Source organism: Nerophis ophidion, linkage group LG29 (assembly GCF_033978795.1).
Source record: "Nerophis ophidion isolate RoL-2023_Sa linkage group LG29, RoL_Noph_v1.0, whole genome shotgun sequence".
NCBI lineage: Eukaryota > Metazoa > Chordata > Actinopteri > Syngnathiformes > Syngnathidae > Nerophis > Nerophis ophidion.
The window spans coordinates 29,969,864-29,988,080 of NC_084639.1; the positions used below are offsets into that span (position 1 = coordinate 29,969,864).

The 18,217-nt window shown below is 39.2% G+C and overlaps 1 protein-coding gene across 1 annotated transcript in view; it reads right to left on the bottom strand.

Moving 5' to 3' along the window:
- The window catches only part of LOC133546211 (zinc finger protein 135-like), a 90,823-nt gene that overhangs the window by 28,258 nt on the left and 44,348 nt on the right, over window positions 1–18,217 (bottom strand). The gene's annotated exons all lie outside the window — the stretch shown is intronic.

Here is an 18,217-nt window from a genome sequence, read left to right on the forward strand (position 1 = left end):
AACCATTGCTGTTCAAAGATGGATTTGTTTCTCATTTTAATATAAGAACAATTCCATAGTGGAGTATTGTGTGTGATGAAGTTGTGTTTGTAAATTAGTTTCCAGTACAACAACACTTGCTGGTAGGGATGGGTACTGTTCACTTCTAATTCCATGTTTTATGTGTTATATATGTCAATATATTGTGTGTTTGTATTTTGCCAACATGGTAGAATCACATGATAGGCAGGTTGTATCATGTTTTTCTGTCACCTTGAGGAAATGGCATAAAGAGGAAGATGACAATATAATGTCACTTGGACAATGATGTACAGAACAGAGGAGATTTAGTTCATTTTTATTTTTGCTTTTAGGTGATTCTTTTTTTAATTATTATTTCACAAAACCTCTCCATTATCCAGCAATGGATTTCTGGTAGCTGCTTAAAAAGAGATGGAAGGAGATAGTGAGCTGATGTATGAGGAAGGTATGGACATGGATAGGACTAGAGGGGAGAGAGGAAAGAAGGGGAGAGGAGGTCATGAAGGAAAGTAGAGCGCTAAGAGAGTAGAAAGGAGGAAACAGATTATGTAGATAATTGCAAGATTATATATACATTGAAGTCAGATCAAGACATGAAGGATATTAATTTGATGACACAGGTTAAGAGATGAAAGAAGGACATTGGAGAGGTGGAGATGGCCAAAGTGCTAAAGGACGGAAGTAGTTTGATTAAATGTAAAAATGGAGAGTAAAAGTACAAAGCAATGCGATTGCAAAAACTGTGCAATAAGATACTAAAGGAAATAATGGAAGTGGGAGATTGAAAGGGGGCCAGAGGAGTCGTGACAGGAATCCCAAGAGGAGAACATTTAGATGATCTGAAAAGAGAAATGAAAGGGGGAACTGTCACAATGATGAAAAGATTAATGGCATTTAGAAACGGAGAAAAGACGGAGAGTGAATCTGTGCTAGTGCAGTTTGTCCAGGAAGTCCTCCCGGAAAGAATCATGGTAGGGTTTTTAAGCTTTTAGGTTAGAACTTACGTGCCACCCCCAGTACCTTGTTTCAAGTGCCAACACTCTGGGCACATAGTAGTGTGTGTCATGCCAAGATGAGATGTGGACGGTGTGGAGGGGAGCATGAATATGGACAATGTGGAAGTCATGAACAGATGAAGTGTTGTAACTGTGGGGGAATCACACAGCAGCTTATGTGGGCTGTGTCATTAGGAAACTGAAGTACAGCAAATGAGAGGAGCGTATGTAATAAACTGTACAGGATATATGAAGAGGAAAATGAGCAGCTGAGTGGAAAGAAGCTGTAATAATTCCAATATGCAAACCAGGAAAAGACCCGAAAGTGGCAGGTAATTATAGGCCGATAGCTTGTATAAAATAAAATATTATAGAGTAGGGTTCAATCTCGGTCCACACTCCATATCAGAAGGTGGCACTATTAAAGCAGAAAAGAAGAAGAAGCAGAGCAGTACTGCCTTGTAATGTCAAGTGTGCTAACTGTCGTGAAAGCACATCGACGCAGAAAGACGTGAGCAGGACGCTAATAAGTCACTATTATTATTTGTTCTCCCGTTTGAAATATTTATGGCCTATAAAATACATATTTGATTCTTTAGTAGAGGATAAAGTGGTCTCGATGCGCTCAAAGCACTGTGCCGCTTCTCGTGCTATCTTTGCTTGTTAGTTAGCTTAGCTCGCTAGTTAGCTTAGCTTGTTAGCTGCTAACAGAAGACACAGAAGTTATCAACACATCGCTAAGTAGAGATCAAGTGTGAGAGTAAAGTGTTGTGATTGTGTGAAAATGTCTACATTACAAATGTTGAGAGCGTTGGTGGATCAGCGACTAACTGCTGCCGTTGAAGAAATATTTGTAGTGTTAGAAAGAACGATAGCAGAATACGAGGCGGAACTTTCTAGAACAAAAGAGGAGAACAATCAACTACTGGACGCTGTTTTCACGAAACATCAAGTTGTGTTACACAAAACAGGTTTGTTTACTTATTGCTTTCAAATGTTTACTCATTTGATATTTGACTAATAAGAAGAAAATGATATTTGGAATATTTAATAGATGGCGGAGTAGAGCAAGTTGAAAACTGAAGCTCCCCTGTGCATGCTCTAAAAAAAACTCTAAGCTACTTGGATTTCTGCCATAACTTTTTTTAATCTTTTATGAACACCACTTTCCTCATTTTTCGCACACATGCTACAAATTTCAATGAAAAAGGCAACAATGGAATCAGGATCGTCCTCGTCTCAAACATCCGTCGTCACTGAGGCCTACCTTGAGACTCTACTCAGGAAATGTTTCAATGAGGCTGAGGTTAGATCCCAAAAGCGATTCCAGCGATTGGAGGATCAACTTGGGTCAATTCAAGATACTTTATCCAAGCACGCTGCCGACATAGAAACTGTCCGCAATGAAGTGTCTTCTATTGAAACACCAGTCCATAGCAATGAGGACACTATGCTCAAGTTCACCAGAAGGCTCACACACATTGAGAAAAAAATGACAGATCTGGAGGACAGAAGCATTAGAATAATTGACATGAAGGAAGGCGAAGAAGGAAATAACACGCTGTCTTACCTGCCCGCCAACATCCCCAAGTGGTTCCCTGCCTTGGCTGCTCGTCCTCCGGAGCTCATGAGGGCCCCCCGCTCCAATCTGCCCGTCCCAGGACCATGATTGTCAGGTGTCTACGGTACATGGATAAGGACCGCATCCTCAACCAGGCTAGAAAAACATCCTCTTCAGCTCTCTAGGGAACTCCGTTGGCTTTACCCCGGACTACAGTGACTACAGTGACTACAGTGACTACAGTGACTACAGTGATTACAGTGACTACAGTGATTACAGTGACTACAGTGACTACAGTGACTACAGTGACTACAGTGACTACAGTGATTACAGTGACTACAGTGACTACAGTGATTACAGTGATTACAGTGACTACAGTGATTACAGTGACTACAGTGACTACAGTGACTACAGTGACTACAGTGACTACAGTGATTACAGTGACTACAGTGACTACAGTGACTACAGCGATTACAGTGACTACAGTGATTACAGTGACTACAGTGACTACTGTGACTAGACTGACTAGAGTGACTACAGTGACTACAGTGATTAAAGCGATTACAGTGACTACAGTGATTACAGTGACTACAGTGACTACAGTGATTACAGTGACTACAGTGACTACAGTGACTACAGTGACCACAGTGACTACAGTGACTACAGTGATTACAGTGACTACAGTGACTACAGTGATTACAGTGACTACAGTGACTACAGTGACTACAGTGACTACAGTGACTACAGTGACTACAGCAACTACAGTGACTACAGCGACTACAGTGACTACAGTGACTACAGTGATTACAGTGACTACAGTGACCACAGTGACTACAGTGACCACAGTGACTACAGTGACTACAGTGACTACAGTGACTACAGTGACTACAGTGATTACAGTGACTACAGTGACTACAGTGACTACAGTGACTACAGTGACTACAGTGATTACAGTGACTACAGTGATTACAGTGACTACAGTGACTACAGTGATTACAGTGACTACAGTGACTACAGTGACTACAGTGACCACAGTGACTACAGTGACTACAGTGATTACAGTGACTACAGTGACTACAGTGATTACAGTGACTACAGTGACTACAGTGACTACAGTGATTACAGTGACTACAGTGACTACAGTGACTACAGTGATTACAGTGACTACAGTGACTACAGTGATTGCAGTGATTACAGTGACTACAGCGATTGCAGTGACTACAGTGACTACAGTGATTAAAGTGATTTCAGTGACTACAGTGACTACAGTGATTACAGTGACTACAGTGATTAAAGTGATTACAGTGACTACAGTGATTACAGTGACTACAGGGACTACAGTGACTACAGTGACTACAGTGACTACAGTGATTAAAGTGACTACAGTGACCACAGTGACTACAGTGATTAAAGTGATTACAGTGACTACAGTGATTACAGTGACTACAGGGACTACAGTGACTACAGTGACTACAGTGATTAAAGTGACTACAGTGACCACAGTGACTACAGTGATTAAAGTGATTACAGTGACTACAGTGATTACAGTGACTACAGGGACTACAGTGACTACAGTGACTACAGTGACGCGACGGCCAAGCTGAGACGACCCTGCTCTCCACGATGTACAGTGCTCGAAAAGCTGTCTTTGAAGCCTTTCTCATCTATTGAGCAACTATCAAACTCTCCAAAGGCTCCCAACAACACTTTTTTGACAATCCAGCAGATTGGGGAATTAGTTAGGAAACTATTTTTGCATTTTGAAGTTGTTCTATATTTAATATGTGATACTTACTATGCCTCATACATATGTTATATATATATACATATAAATATATATATATATATATATATATATATATATATATATATATATATGATATGTGTGTATATGTATGTTTATATATATATATGATATGTGTGTATATGTATGTTTATATATATATATATATGATATGTGTGTATATGTATGTTTATATAAATATATATATATATATATATATATATATATATATATATATATATATATATATATATATATATATATATATATATATATATATATATATATATATATATATATATATATATCTTGATTGGATTATCCAGAGGATAGTGCTCGATACCGTGATAGAGCGCAATAATAATAAGTTAATAATCAGGTTTCTTGCAACAGTTACATTCCTAGGAATGTAATCAGGTTTCTTGCGACAGTTACATTCCTAGGAATGTAACTGTCGCAAGAAACCTGATTGCCCTCTCAACGGAGGGTGCTTACAAACATCAGTGGTTTACCAAGCAAAGGTAACACGCAAGGACATTAACACATCCGACACGTACGTAGGATTAACCGAAGGAGCGTTTGAAACCAGATGGAATATTCACAAGGCATCCTTTAGAAACCAGACTTTGCGGAATTCTACAGAACTCAGCAAGCACATTTGGAACCTCAAAGACAATAATGTTGAATATTCAACAACATGGCAAATTCTTGCATCCGGCACACCTTACAACAGTGGTAATAAAAGATGCAACCTATGCTTAAAAGAGAAACTGTTTATTATATATCATCCAGATCTGTCATCCCTCAACAAGCGCAGTGAAATCATTTCAACGTGCCGCCCCAGACGGAAACACCTCCTAGGTAACACATGAGCCAATCACCACGCCCCTACGCCTGCCTGTACCCACCCACTCTGTGCCCTATATAAACCATTGTATGTGAATGCTTCCATTAAAATCTCCTGATGATTGAGGGAACCCCTCATGAAACACTTCTGTAGAGATGAAGTAGTCTTGTGATTTTTCCCACACCTACATATATATATAGCCAAGAGTCATATATTTTTCCGTGTTTATGTATTGCCTGCAATGTGTGAGTGTATTTTTCTCTGTGTGTGGATGAGATTTTGTTTATGTTTTTGTTTGAATGGTCCAGTTGTTGTGTGCATGTTTGTGTTGTGTGTCTGTGGCCCACAGTCCTTGACCACATGCCCTCTTCTCTTGTTCATGTTTCATGAACAAAGGAATCATTTATCCGACCTTGATCACACACCCTCTTCCTTTTTTCATGTTCCTGAAATAACTCGATATGTATAGTTCTGATAGTGAATTCCCCTCTGAAATAGAGGAGAATGAAGATTTGATGAACTCCCAAAATTTGGAATCAATCCATTTTTCTGACCACATCAACTGCAAATCACCAAGATTTATGAGAGGAATGGATCCAGATAGAAATGCTCCTCAAAACACCATCAATTATTGTTTATATTATACTGATGTCACATTTGATAAAACATTCACGCAAGATGATAACATATCTCTAGTACATTTTAATAGCAGGAGTCTATACTCTCATTTTGATGATATCCAGGACTACTTGAGTCAATTCAAATCTCCATTTAATATTATAGGTATTTCAGAGACGTGGATGAATGAGAAGACATGTAATGAGTTTGAATTAAATGGGTATGAAATGTTTTGCACCAACCGTAAAACTAAGAGAGGAGGAGGTGTGGCTCTGTATGTGGACAAAAATATCAACTGTAGTATTGTAAATGATATGTGTTTAGCTGTTGAGGAACTCTTTGAATGCGTCACTGTGGAATTATCATTTTCAAATAGGAAACACATTATTGTAAGCTGCGTTTATAGAACACCAGAATCCGACTTGAAAATATTTAATGAATGGATGGAAAAATTATTTAAAAGGAACAAAAAATATATAGTATGCGGTGACTTAAATATCAACCTTTTGAATCCTAATAAACACAAACACAGCGCAGAATTTATTGACAGCATGTTCTGCATGGGCTTATTCCCACTGATTACACCAGCCACAGGAATCCCAACACACAGCACCACACTTATTGACAACATATTCTGTAACATTGTGGATCAGACTGTAACTGGAGGCTTGTTAGTGAGTGACCTCAGTCATCATTTACCAGTGTTCATGGTGTACAATAATAACTGCAAAACATCCAAACCTGGAAATAGTGAATATTATCAAAGAGCCACAACTGAACGATCATTAGCAGCACTTAAAAATGATTTAGCGAAACAAAACTTGGATTCTGTTTTTCAAACGTCAGATATAAATGCAGCTTGTAATTTATTTCATGACATTTTTTTCTGACTTTATGATACACACTGCCCCATCAAAAAATGCACTATAATTAACTCCAAAAAAACTCCATGGATAATCAAAGGGCTTGCGAACGCTTGCAAAAGGAAAAATTATTTATATAGGACTTTTCTATAGGCATCAAACCATAGAAACTGAAGAAAAGTACAAAACATATAAAAATAAATTAACTAGCATATTAAGAGCAAGCAGGAAAGAATACACCAGCAAACTATTAATCCAAAAGAAAAATGATATAAAGGGAATTTGGAAGGTATTAAATACAATTATTGGGCACGGTTCAAACAGTCCTTGTTATCCCGAGTTTTTTGTTGAGAACGACCAAATCATAAGTGACAAGAAGATGATTGCTGACGGCTTCAATATGTTTTTTGTTAATATTGGACCTAAGCTGGCAAAAAAAATCCTAATTAATGATGAACAGCCCATGGAATTTATTGAAAAAAATCCTTATTCGATGTTCCTTACTGCGACTGTCGAAAAGGAAGTCTTGGAGGTTATTCAGAAAAACAAGAACAAAACATCACGTGACATCTATGACCTCGACATGAGGACGGTCTGGAACGTAGCAGAAGAAATCATCAAACCATTCACACACATCTGCAATTCATCTTTTCGACTTGGACAATTTCCTTCACAAATGAAACTCTGAAAAGTCATCCCCATCTTCAAATCTGGAGACAAACACCACTTCACAAATTACTGGCCCGTCTCCCTTCTGCCACAGTTATCAAACATATTGGAAAAATTATTCGATAATAGACTTCGTGGCTTCATTGAAAAGCACAAATTATTATCCGATTGTCAATATGGGTTGCGACCAAATAGCTCAACTTCATTAGCGCTAATTGACTTAATAGAGTACATTACTAATGGTATCGAGAAGAACAAATTTGTTATAGGAATTTTTATTGACCTGCAAAAGGCTTTCGATACCATTGACCACCAGATTTTGGTAAATAAACTGGAAAACTACGACATAAGGGGATTGGCAGGGAAATGGCTGGAGAGCTACTTAAATGAGAGACAGCAGATTGTTCAGATGGACCAACATCAATCTACACTCATGAACATAACTGTGGAGTCCCCCAGGGGTCCATACTGGGACCCACACTATTCATTATATATATCAACAAAATATGTCAAGTATCAACACTGCTGGAGTTCATCCTCTTTGCTGACGATACAACAATTACATGTGCAGGTGACCACGTGAAGCAACTTCTGACTTCTGTAACTGAGGAGATGATGAAGCTAAAAACTTGGTTCAATACAAACAAATTGTCTCTGAATTTAAAGAAGACCAAAATAATGCTCTTTAGCAATTGCAAAAGTAATATACCAATTAGGATTGTTATTGATGATATACCAATAGAATATGTTCAACAACATTATTTCTTAGGAGTAATAATAGAGGAAAATATCTCATGGTTAAAATACCTGAGGGCAAAAGTTGCTAAATGTGTTGGAATGATGAGGAGATCATGTCATTTATTGAACACCAATGCTCTGCTGTTATTGTTTCATTCATTTATTATGTCATATTTAAACTACTGTGTTGGAGTCTGGGGAAATTGTCATGAATCACATCTCTCTCTCTCTCTCTCTCTCTCTCTCTCTCTCTCTCTCTCTCTCTCTCTCTCTCTCTCTATATATATATATATATATATATATATATATATATATATATATATTTATATGCTAAATATGTATTTAATATTTATACACTAAAAAAGTTTTTAATATTCATATATTAAACAGTTGTTTAATTAATACTTATACACTAAACATGTAAAGGAGGAATTGGAAGTCTGGGACACTAAATAAGGCACACTTGGAAGTGATGAAGTTCTTTGTGTGTGCAGTTGCGGCAGAAGTCCACAGGAGGGCGCACGTTCCCTCTTCATATGTCTGGTTCTCTCTCTCTCTCTCTCTCTCTCTCTCTCTCGCTCTATATATATATATATATATATATATATATATGTATATATATTTAATTTATACGCTAAACATGTATTTAATATTTATACAATAAACAAGTCCACAGGAAGGCGCACGTTCCCTCTTCATATGTCTGGTTCTCTCTCTCTGTCTTTCCCTCTCTCTTTCTCTCTCTCTCACTCATTCTCTCTCTCCCTCTCTCTCTCCCTTTCTCTTTATATATATATATGTGTATATATATATATATATATATATATATATATATATATATATAAATATATGTATATATATTTCATTTATACGCTAAACATGTATTTAACATGTCTTACTCTCTCTCTCTCTCTCTCTCTCTCTATATATATATATATATATATATATATATATATATATATATATATATATATATATATATATATATATATTATATATATTAGGGCTGGGCAAATTAATGCGTTAATTATGAGTTAACTCATCAATCTATTAACACCGACAATTATTTTATTGCACATTTGCGTATGTTGTTTACATGCTTTTATTTTGTTAACGCCTTTTCTTAACAAGATGGCGTCGCCCGGCGTCGAAGGGCTCTTGGTAAAGATGGAACATTTGGCAAAAACACCGGACAATTCTGCAAATTTCCTGGCTGGCTTACAGCGTGGTCACTCCGGGATCACTTACGACCGCCAGACAATTCTGGATGTGGATAGATCGGGCCGTTTTGGACTGAATGACGCGTGCTTGCTAGACCGGCTAGCTAGCATGGGAATACTTTGCCGGCTACATCCAGCGCCCTGTGAAGTATGAGTATATGTGTTGTCTGTCTATTTATGAATAATGCAGACCAGGAGTGTTGGCTGAGTTCTTAACGTTTGCTTTCAGAGCGTGCATATCACAACATACAAGATGCCGTCATGGCGACACAACCTATACCGGGCTACCGCGCATGCTCGTCACTCCTGTTGCATGCTGGGTAGGGTAGTTCTTTTTTTCCCTGGCTCATAACATCACAATATAGTACCATGTATATGATGCGTTCAGTTTATCAAAGCACCAAGCAAACAATCGGAACATATCAATTCCTAGATATGGTCATAATTATTTTAAGTGCACTACGCAGAATAAACATAACATTATTAATATTGCTACTACGGATAATTTGATCAAACATCCCCTAAAACAGCCCACTACCTATAATATAGGTTTTTTAAACATAAGACTCTGATAAAAAAAAATGTTTCTGCTGTTACCTCAGAAATTGCCTGTTCAGATGTTATGATTGTGGCTCAGAGATTTGTATGTAGATTATATTTATTTTCCATAACAAACAGGATAACTTAAATACCCTGGCAGTGGCAATTAGCTTAAATGTTTGTATTTACATTTTTTGAGTTGATTTTCATAAAATATGCTATTTAACTGCTACTGTTTAACAAGAACTGATTTAAATTGTGTTTGCACAACAAATGTTTTGGCGCTTTTGTTCATGTGAGAGAATATTCCAATAAAGGTGCACTACACACTACTTTTGAATTCATTATTGGGCATTGCGTATACAATGCAGTTAATCACGATTAATCAGAGGAAATAGTGCGATTAACTTCGATTAAAATTTTTAATCGTTGTCCAGCCCTAATATATATATACAGTATATATATATATATATATATATATATATGTTAAACATGTATTTAATATTTATACACTAAACATGTATTTAATATTCATATATTAAACAGTTTTTTAATTAATACTTATACACTAAACATGTAAAGGAGGAATTGGAAGTCTGGGACACTAAGTAAGGCACACTTGGAAGTAATGAATTACTTTGTGTGTGCAGTTGCAGCAGAAGTCCACAGGAGGGCGCACGTTCCCTCTTCATAAGTCCGGTTCTCTCTCTCTCTCTCTCTCTCTCTCTCTCGCTTTCGCTCTCTCTCTCTCTCTCTCTTCTTTCCCTCTCTGTCTCTCTCTCACTCTCTCTCTCTCTATATATATTTATATATATATACATCCGTCCATCCATTTTCTACCGCTTATTCCCTTTCGGGGTCGCGGGGGGCGCTGGCGCCTATCTCAGCTACAATCGGGCGGAAGGTACACCCTGGACAAGTCGCATGTATATATATTTAATCTATATATATCAATTATTTATACACTTGTGGAGGAGGATTGTGATTAGCGCACAGTTAGAGTGGAAGTCAGCGACCCCGTCTGGGTGACTGGAGACAGTGCACCCTCAGACGGGGGCGTGGCATGTGCTGGCTGAGAGACACAGCTGTCAGATGATTAGTTGGCGCAGGTGGTACGTGTTAGAGTAATCATCTGTTGTCCTTAAAAGTGAGCGGCCGAGTGCAGCAGTGGAGTTCAGACTGGAGAGACGGAGAAGTCAAGAGAACTGTGTAAGACAAAACTGAGCGACTGAAAAGTGGCTACTGACCTGTATTGCAAATTGTGGGATTAAAAACTTCTCTCAACCCGAGCAACTGGCTTCCAGCGGATCTATGTGAGTAGAAAGCTTACAACACTAAACACGTTTTTAATATTCATATATTAAACAGTTATTTAATTAATACTCATACACCAAACATGTTTTTAATATTCATATATTAAACAGTTCAATGAGCTCAGAAATGATCATGTAGGAAGCTGGAACGCAAATGGCGCACGACTAAACTTGAGGTGCACCATCAAGCATGGAGTGATAGTTTAATAACTTATAAACGCATGCTTACCTTAGCTAAAGCTAATTTTTACTCAAATCTCATCAGCCTTAATAAAAACGATCCTAAATTTTTGTTTAGTACAGTAGCATCGCGAACCCGACAAGGGACTCCTTCCAGGAGCTCCACTCACTCGGCAAATGGCTTTATGAATTTCTTTAAAAGAACATTTAACTTACTAGAAGGGAGATTAAAGACATTGCGTCCCAGCTACAACTGGGTTCTATTAACATAGATACGACTGTGATGTTGAATTGCAAGATGGGAAAATCCAAGATGGCGCCAGTGTGTGCTGTGGCCTGCCGTCTCTCGCTGTCAGTTCTGTTTGTTTTTGTGCTGTTCACGTTTTTTGTTGTCCCTGTCAACTCACTGTTGGTGTATGATCGCCAAACGCTGTTGGATCTGTGTCCCTCTCACACGGACATGATCATCTTGGACGTTGGTTTTTCGACGTCCAAGTTAGCGTTCTCACCTGGCCGGATTCCTACTTTCCTTTTTCGCCCACTGGCTCCTTCCCCCCCGGCGAAAGCGCCACCGGCGCCCCGGCAAACGTGGCGGCCAGCTGGTGAGAGTTAGGGCACTCCTGGCCCGCCTTTCCGTGGCTTCCCGAAGGAAGTATGGTCCGGTACCTGGTCTCTTCCTGCACCCGCGTTCGCTGGATCCCCCCGGGTCCTGGATTGTGCCTGTTGTCGGTCTGCAGAGGGAAGGTCACCCGCCTCGCTCCTGCTGGCCCCGCCCCCGGAGACGCGGCGTGAATTCCCGCCACCTGCGGGCTCTGTGTCGGGCCCCACCTGGATTAGCAGCGGCCTTGGACGAGCCGGCCCCCGTTAAATTCGGTCTTGTGAACGCAAGATCCTTGACCAACAAAAAATTTATCCTGAAGGATTTATTCGTCTCCCGCGGACTGGACCTCCTCTGTTTGACAGAAACCTGGCTGAGAGTCGGTGAGTCCGCCGCTCTTAATGAACTTCTGCCTCCGGAGTGTTCCTATTTTAATTCTCCGCGGTCGTCCGGCCGAAAAGGAGGAGGATCAGCAGTGGTTTTTAAAAATGACTTTAAATGCCGTCAGATCCGCCTGCAATCCTCCTTTTCAAGCTTGGAACTATGCATGTTTGAACTGGGTCTTTCTGGTGTCGTCCTGTGTGTCGTCGTATATCCACCACCCAAGTACCACAAAGACTTTATAAATGACTTTTCTCAATTTCTGGCCGAAATCCTGCCCAAATACGATCGTGTCTTAATTGTTGGATATTTTAATATTCACACCTGCTGCCCAGACGAACCTTAATCCAGGAGCTTCCTGAATGTCATTGACTCTTTTAACTTTGTACAGTCTGTGTGTGGTTCTACACATGAACGCAGGCATACACTAGACCTCATACTGTCTTATGGTTTTATTGTTGACAATGTTGTTATTGGTGATGCGGTGTTCAGTGATCACAGTCCTGTTATGTTTCATTTAACTTTTGAACCTGATGTAAAGCCGCTTGCCGTGCGTCATGCGCGTGTTATTAGGTCTGACACTGCAGCCGCCTTTTCTCCTTTGTTTACTGAGTCCATGCAGAGTATATCACACCCTGCAGACACTCAACATTTGATGTACTCTTTTCTTTCGACATGTTCTAAGATTCTGGATAGTATAGCGCCCCTCAGAGCTATACGTCCCAAACTAAAACAGGAACCTTGGCTCAATGAAAGCACACGCACAGCTCGGCTTGAGTGGCGAAGGGCGGAGCGCAAGTGGAAAGGGGATCACTTGGAAGTCTCCTATCAAATTTTAAAAGAAAACTGTCGAAATTATCAAAGTGTGGTTAAAGCTGAGAAAACAAAATATTTGTCAGACTTCATTTTAAATAGCATCAGTAAGCCACGTGTTCTTTTTAATACTATTAGTAATGTTCTTAAACCGAATCCAGCCACTTCACTGGAGTTGACAAGTGAAACTTGTGAAAAATTTCTCTCCTTTTTTAATGATGAGGTTGCTTCTATTCTGGCAAATCTTTCTCGTTTTCCATTAAGTTTTAATGTGGCCACTCAGTGCTCGACTGTGTTCTGTCACTTTGAGCCTGTGTCCATGCCTGAACTTACAGGAATAGTCGGCAAGCTAAAACCCTCGTCATGTCCCACAGACTCAGTCCCCCCTCGCTTTTTTAAAGAAATCTGGGACACTATTGATTTGTCTGTTAGGAACATCATCAACAGCAGCTTGATTTCTGGCGGTGTCCCCTCCCTTTGTAAAAGAGCTGTTGTTGAGCCTTTGATTAAAAAAACAGGTCTTGATCCGACAAGTTTGTCAAATTATCGGCCCATTTCCAAATTACTTTTTGTGTCAAACATTTTGGAGAAATGTGTTCTGGCACAACTGCAGCCTTTTTTAGATGAAAATAGCACTTTAGATCCATTTCAGTCTGGATACAAAGCTTTGCACAGTACTGAATCTGCACTTTTAAAGGTTTTTAATGACTTGCTTTTAATGTCTGATTCTGGCAGCTCTGCCATTTTAGTGCTTTTAGATCTTACAGCTGCCTTTGACACAGTCGACCACACAATTCTTTTAGAGCACCTGAGAGACTGTGTGGGTGTCAGGGGGACTGCGTCACAGTGGTTCAGATCTTACCTGTCTGAGAGGTCCTTCTCCGTCAGGCTGGGGGACGCCACCTCCTCTTCTGCCCCGCTTTACTGTGGTGTCCCCCAAGGATCTATTTTAGGCCCCATCCTGTTCGCTCTTTATCTCCTTCCTCTTGGAGATATTTTTAAGAAACATGGAGTGTTTTATCACTTTTATGCAGATGACTGCCAAATTTATATGCCGATTTCAAAAAGCCACGGCCCCCTGACACCCCTTCTTAACTGTCTATGCCACGTCAAGGCTTGGTTAGCCCAGAATTTTTTAATAATGAATGAGGGAAAAACGGAAATTTTAGTTTTTGGTCCGGCCCTCACTGACTTGGGACCATCGGACCTCATCCAAATTTACACACCTGCGCGCGCTCTGAGGTCCGAGAGCCAGTTCCAGCTCATGGTGCCCAAGACCAGACTTAAGACCAGGGGAGACAGGGCCTTCTCTGTGGTCGGCCCTAAGCTCTGGAACACTCTGCCCCTCCATGTTCAAACTGCTTCCACAGTGGAGTGTTTTAAGTCTCGTCTTAAATCCCACTTTTATTCTTTGGCTTTTAACACTACGTGAGTTGTGTGGTCCTCTGTCCTCTGTTGTCCTCTGTGTTTTTTATACATTTTGATTTCTATTTTACTGTTTTAATTGCTTTTACCCTTTAAAATTGTTTTTAATCATATGTTGTTTTTATATTGTTTTTATATTGGTTTTATATTTATTTATTTTGTGTTTTTATTCAGTCATTGGTGGAACATAAAATAGTTTTTTAATATTGTTTTTAACATGGCTGTGCAGCACTTTGGAAACGTTCTTGTTGTTTAAATGTGCTATATAAATAAAGTGGATTGGATTGGATTGGATTGACAAAGATTGAGAGAAAAGTTGAGAATAAAAGTAAAAATGGGGAGAAAAGGAGAGAACGAAGGTGAAAACAGATAGAAAATGAGAGAAAGAAGGTATAGAGTATGAATATTAAATACAATCAGGTGAGCAGATACCTCAGCTGGGACGAGTTATCTAATCACCTGTTTCCTTTATCAGCAGCGTTGGAAACCATGAGAGGGGCTGGCGATTGAGGAGTGAGAGCCAGACGAAGGAGATCAGGAGAAACGCATGTCATTGAGAGCTGAAAAGCTGAAAGAGACATTGAGCACAAAAAGAAATTGTAAAGAAATAAAAAGTGTGTAACCACTGAACCAGGCGTGGTGTTTCCGTGGAGGGAATGGAGGATCCAGGACGAGGATCTCCACAGGGCTATACAAATAAACATTGATTGACATTGATTGATTGATATTTGTAGTTGCTCAGATGGATGGTGGATGGACTGTGTTGGTAAAGCTTGGCTTGACTGCTGCTGTGTGAGGGGTTGATAGTCTTGAGCCTGGGGGTTGAGAGTGACTGCTGGTTCCTTGGTTCTTTTTAAGTAGGAGCTCATGCCATCAGATGCTGTATGTGAGGAAGCATGAAGGCTGGAAGCTTTTAAAACTGCTAATTTTGCATCAGCAGCTGCCAATTGAGCATGCAGGTCCATCATTTCCTTTTTCTTTCTGATTCTTTCCCTCTCCTCTTCCAATTTCTTTTCGATATTTTCTTCCTCCTCTTCCAATTTCCTTTTAATCTGTAGTGACTCTTCTTCCAATATCTTTTTGATCTTTTCCTCCTCCTCTTCCAAGGCAGCGAGGGCAGCCCTGTCGGCCTCTGCCTGTCTGCGAACTGAGGAGGTTCTAGAATTACTAGAACCAGACCGTGTGTGACTCCCATGTGATTTGTGACTTATATTACTAATGCTGTCATTTGGATTAATTTCGTTTTCGAAATCTTCCATATTTTCCAGGGTTGGTGTTTTTATCCAGGTGTTAACATGCTCAATGAATTCATGTAGATTGATTAATTTGGCTTTGTACCATATGTCGTGATTGATTTGGTCCTCTGTTGGTAGAATTGGTAGGAGGGATGTGTGTGCACTTGCGGTTTCCTTTATAACATTGAGATATTTGGTGAAAGCAGATTGCACGTCCATTAGGTCCTCTCCATTTTCCATCATTTCCATGATATGTTTCTGCATGTTGCTTGCCTTGTTTAATTTGGATCTTCTCTCCTTCTCAAGTGTTTCAATTCTGTGCATTAGGGCTTTTGGTGTCATTTTCACTGTGCGTTTTTTTACATCAGATGTTTGATCTGTGTCATACTTGCCAACCTTGAGACCTCCGATTTCGGGAGGTGGGGGGTGGGGGTGGGGGGCATCGTCGGGGTGGGGCGTGGTTAAGAGGGAAGGAGTATATTTACCGCTAGATTCATAGATTTACCAAGTCAAGTATTTCATATATATCAATCAATCAATCAATCAATCAATGTCTATTTATATATCCCTAAATCACTAGTGTCTCAAAGGACTGCACAAACCACAACACAAAACACCATATATATATATATATATATATATATATATATATATATATATATATATATATAATAAATACTTGAATTTCAGTGTTCATTTATTTACACATTTACACACACATAACACTCATTTACTCATTGTTGAGTTAAGGGTTGAATCGTCCATCCTTTTTCTAACCATATGCAAGTGCAGTAGATGGCAGTATTGTCCTGTTTAAGAGTTTCACAACAATGTTGTTTGGCAGACGAACTGCTTTACGGTAGACGAAAACGGACTGCTGTTGTTATATGTTGTTTTACCGCGCTGGGAGGACGTTAATGAAACTGCCTAACAATAAACCCACATAAGAAACCAATAACTCGCCCTCGATCATTTTACAGTTATAACATCATTGGGCAGACACGCTCTTTATACATGTCACTCAGGTCCGCATGGAGCTGGAGGGGGCGTGGCCTCCAGCTCCGCCTGAATTTTGGGAGAAAATTGTCCCAGGAGGTTTTCGGGAGAGGCGCTGAATTTCGGGAGTCTCCCGGAAAACCCAGGAGTGTTGGTAAGTATGATCTGTGTCCACCTGTTTTTCCATCTCTGCAGGTTGTGACTGATTTTCAATCATTTCTGACAGTTCAGCCTGTGAGGGTTCCATTTGACCTTTAATTGTATCACACATTGAATGCGTTACTTTTGATTCCATTAACACATGATCATGCATTTCCAAAGCATTGTATTTTCCTTTCCCAGGATCCATGATAATGCACAACCCACAATTCAAAATCAGATCAAATATATGGAAACCTTGTTAATGTCACTCAAAACACCAAACATCAAAACCGCAATTATTCATTTGCATTTGTTCAAACCAAAACCTCACCCACGAATGGGCTTGCACAAGGAATCATAAAACACCACCTTGTATTTTAAATGTACCCACGAACGGGTTGCAATCATGCACAACATCTCCTGGAAAATACCCACTATCGGGTTCAATAACATTGAATATTAACCACCAATGTATTGGATTTTTTGTTGCTGTCTTTGTGTGCACACACTGTTATATGGCCATATATTACATACCTTTACTTCATGCTGGCCTGTGACTTTGTTCTTGTCTTCAAAAGATTTTCTTCGAAAAGTGTTCCATATCTTTGAAAAGAGTACACAACTTCAAACAGCGCTGCTCAGCTGTCGCTCCAAAGTGATATCTGTTTGTCGAGACATTATGTATTTTGCATCTAAAGGTCGGAGGTTCTGATGATAGTGAAAGCTAAGAGATGAACAATGTCTCCCTCGTTCAGAATACGCAAATTCACACTTATTTAGTTAGTTCTCGAATAAAAATTTGAGTTTTGCCCCATTTGAGAAAAATCCCTCAGAGTATTTTACTATTTCTTTTTTTTTAGTTACTTAAGTGAAATGCTTTAAAAATAGAATGTGAGGTTACAGTGCACTTGACCTTAACATATATAACAATCATAGTTTGAGTTTGTGCCAAATTTGAGGAAAATCCATCAAATAATTCTTGAGATATGGCTTTAACAATGTGCTAAGTTAAGACAAAATAATAAAAAAAAATACCCAAGACCTGCTGTCACATTGTTTTGTTCATGTAAACATTGTTTTATACCATATTGTGTACAGATTCTAAACTGTAATGCAGTTTTTGTTGTATTTCCATTTTTCGTCATTATTCGATATTTTGATTGTTGTCAGCCATTTTGGGCCAAAGTGTTCTTTATTTTATTTTATTTCTTTACTTCCTCTTACAACAAATTATCTGCTGAAAATTTTAATGTATAAAACATTATTGTTAAGCAAAATGT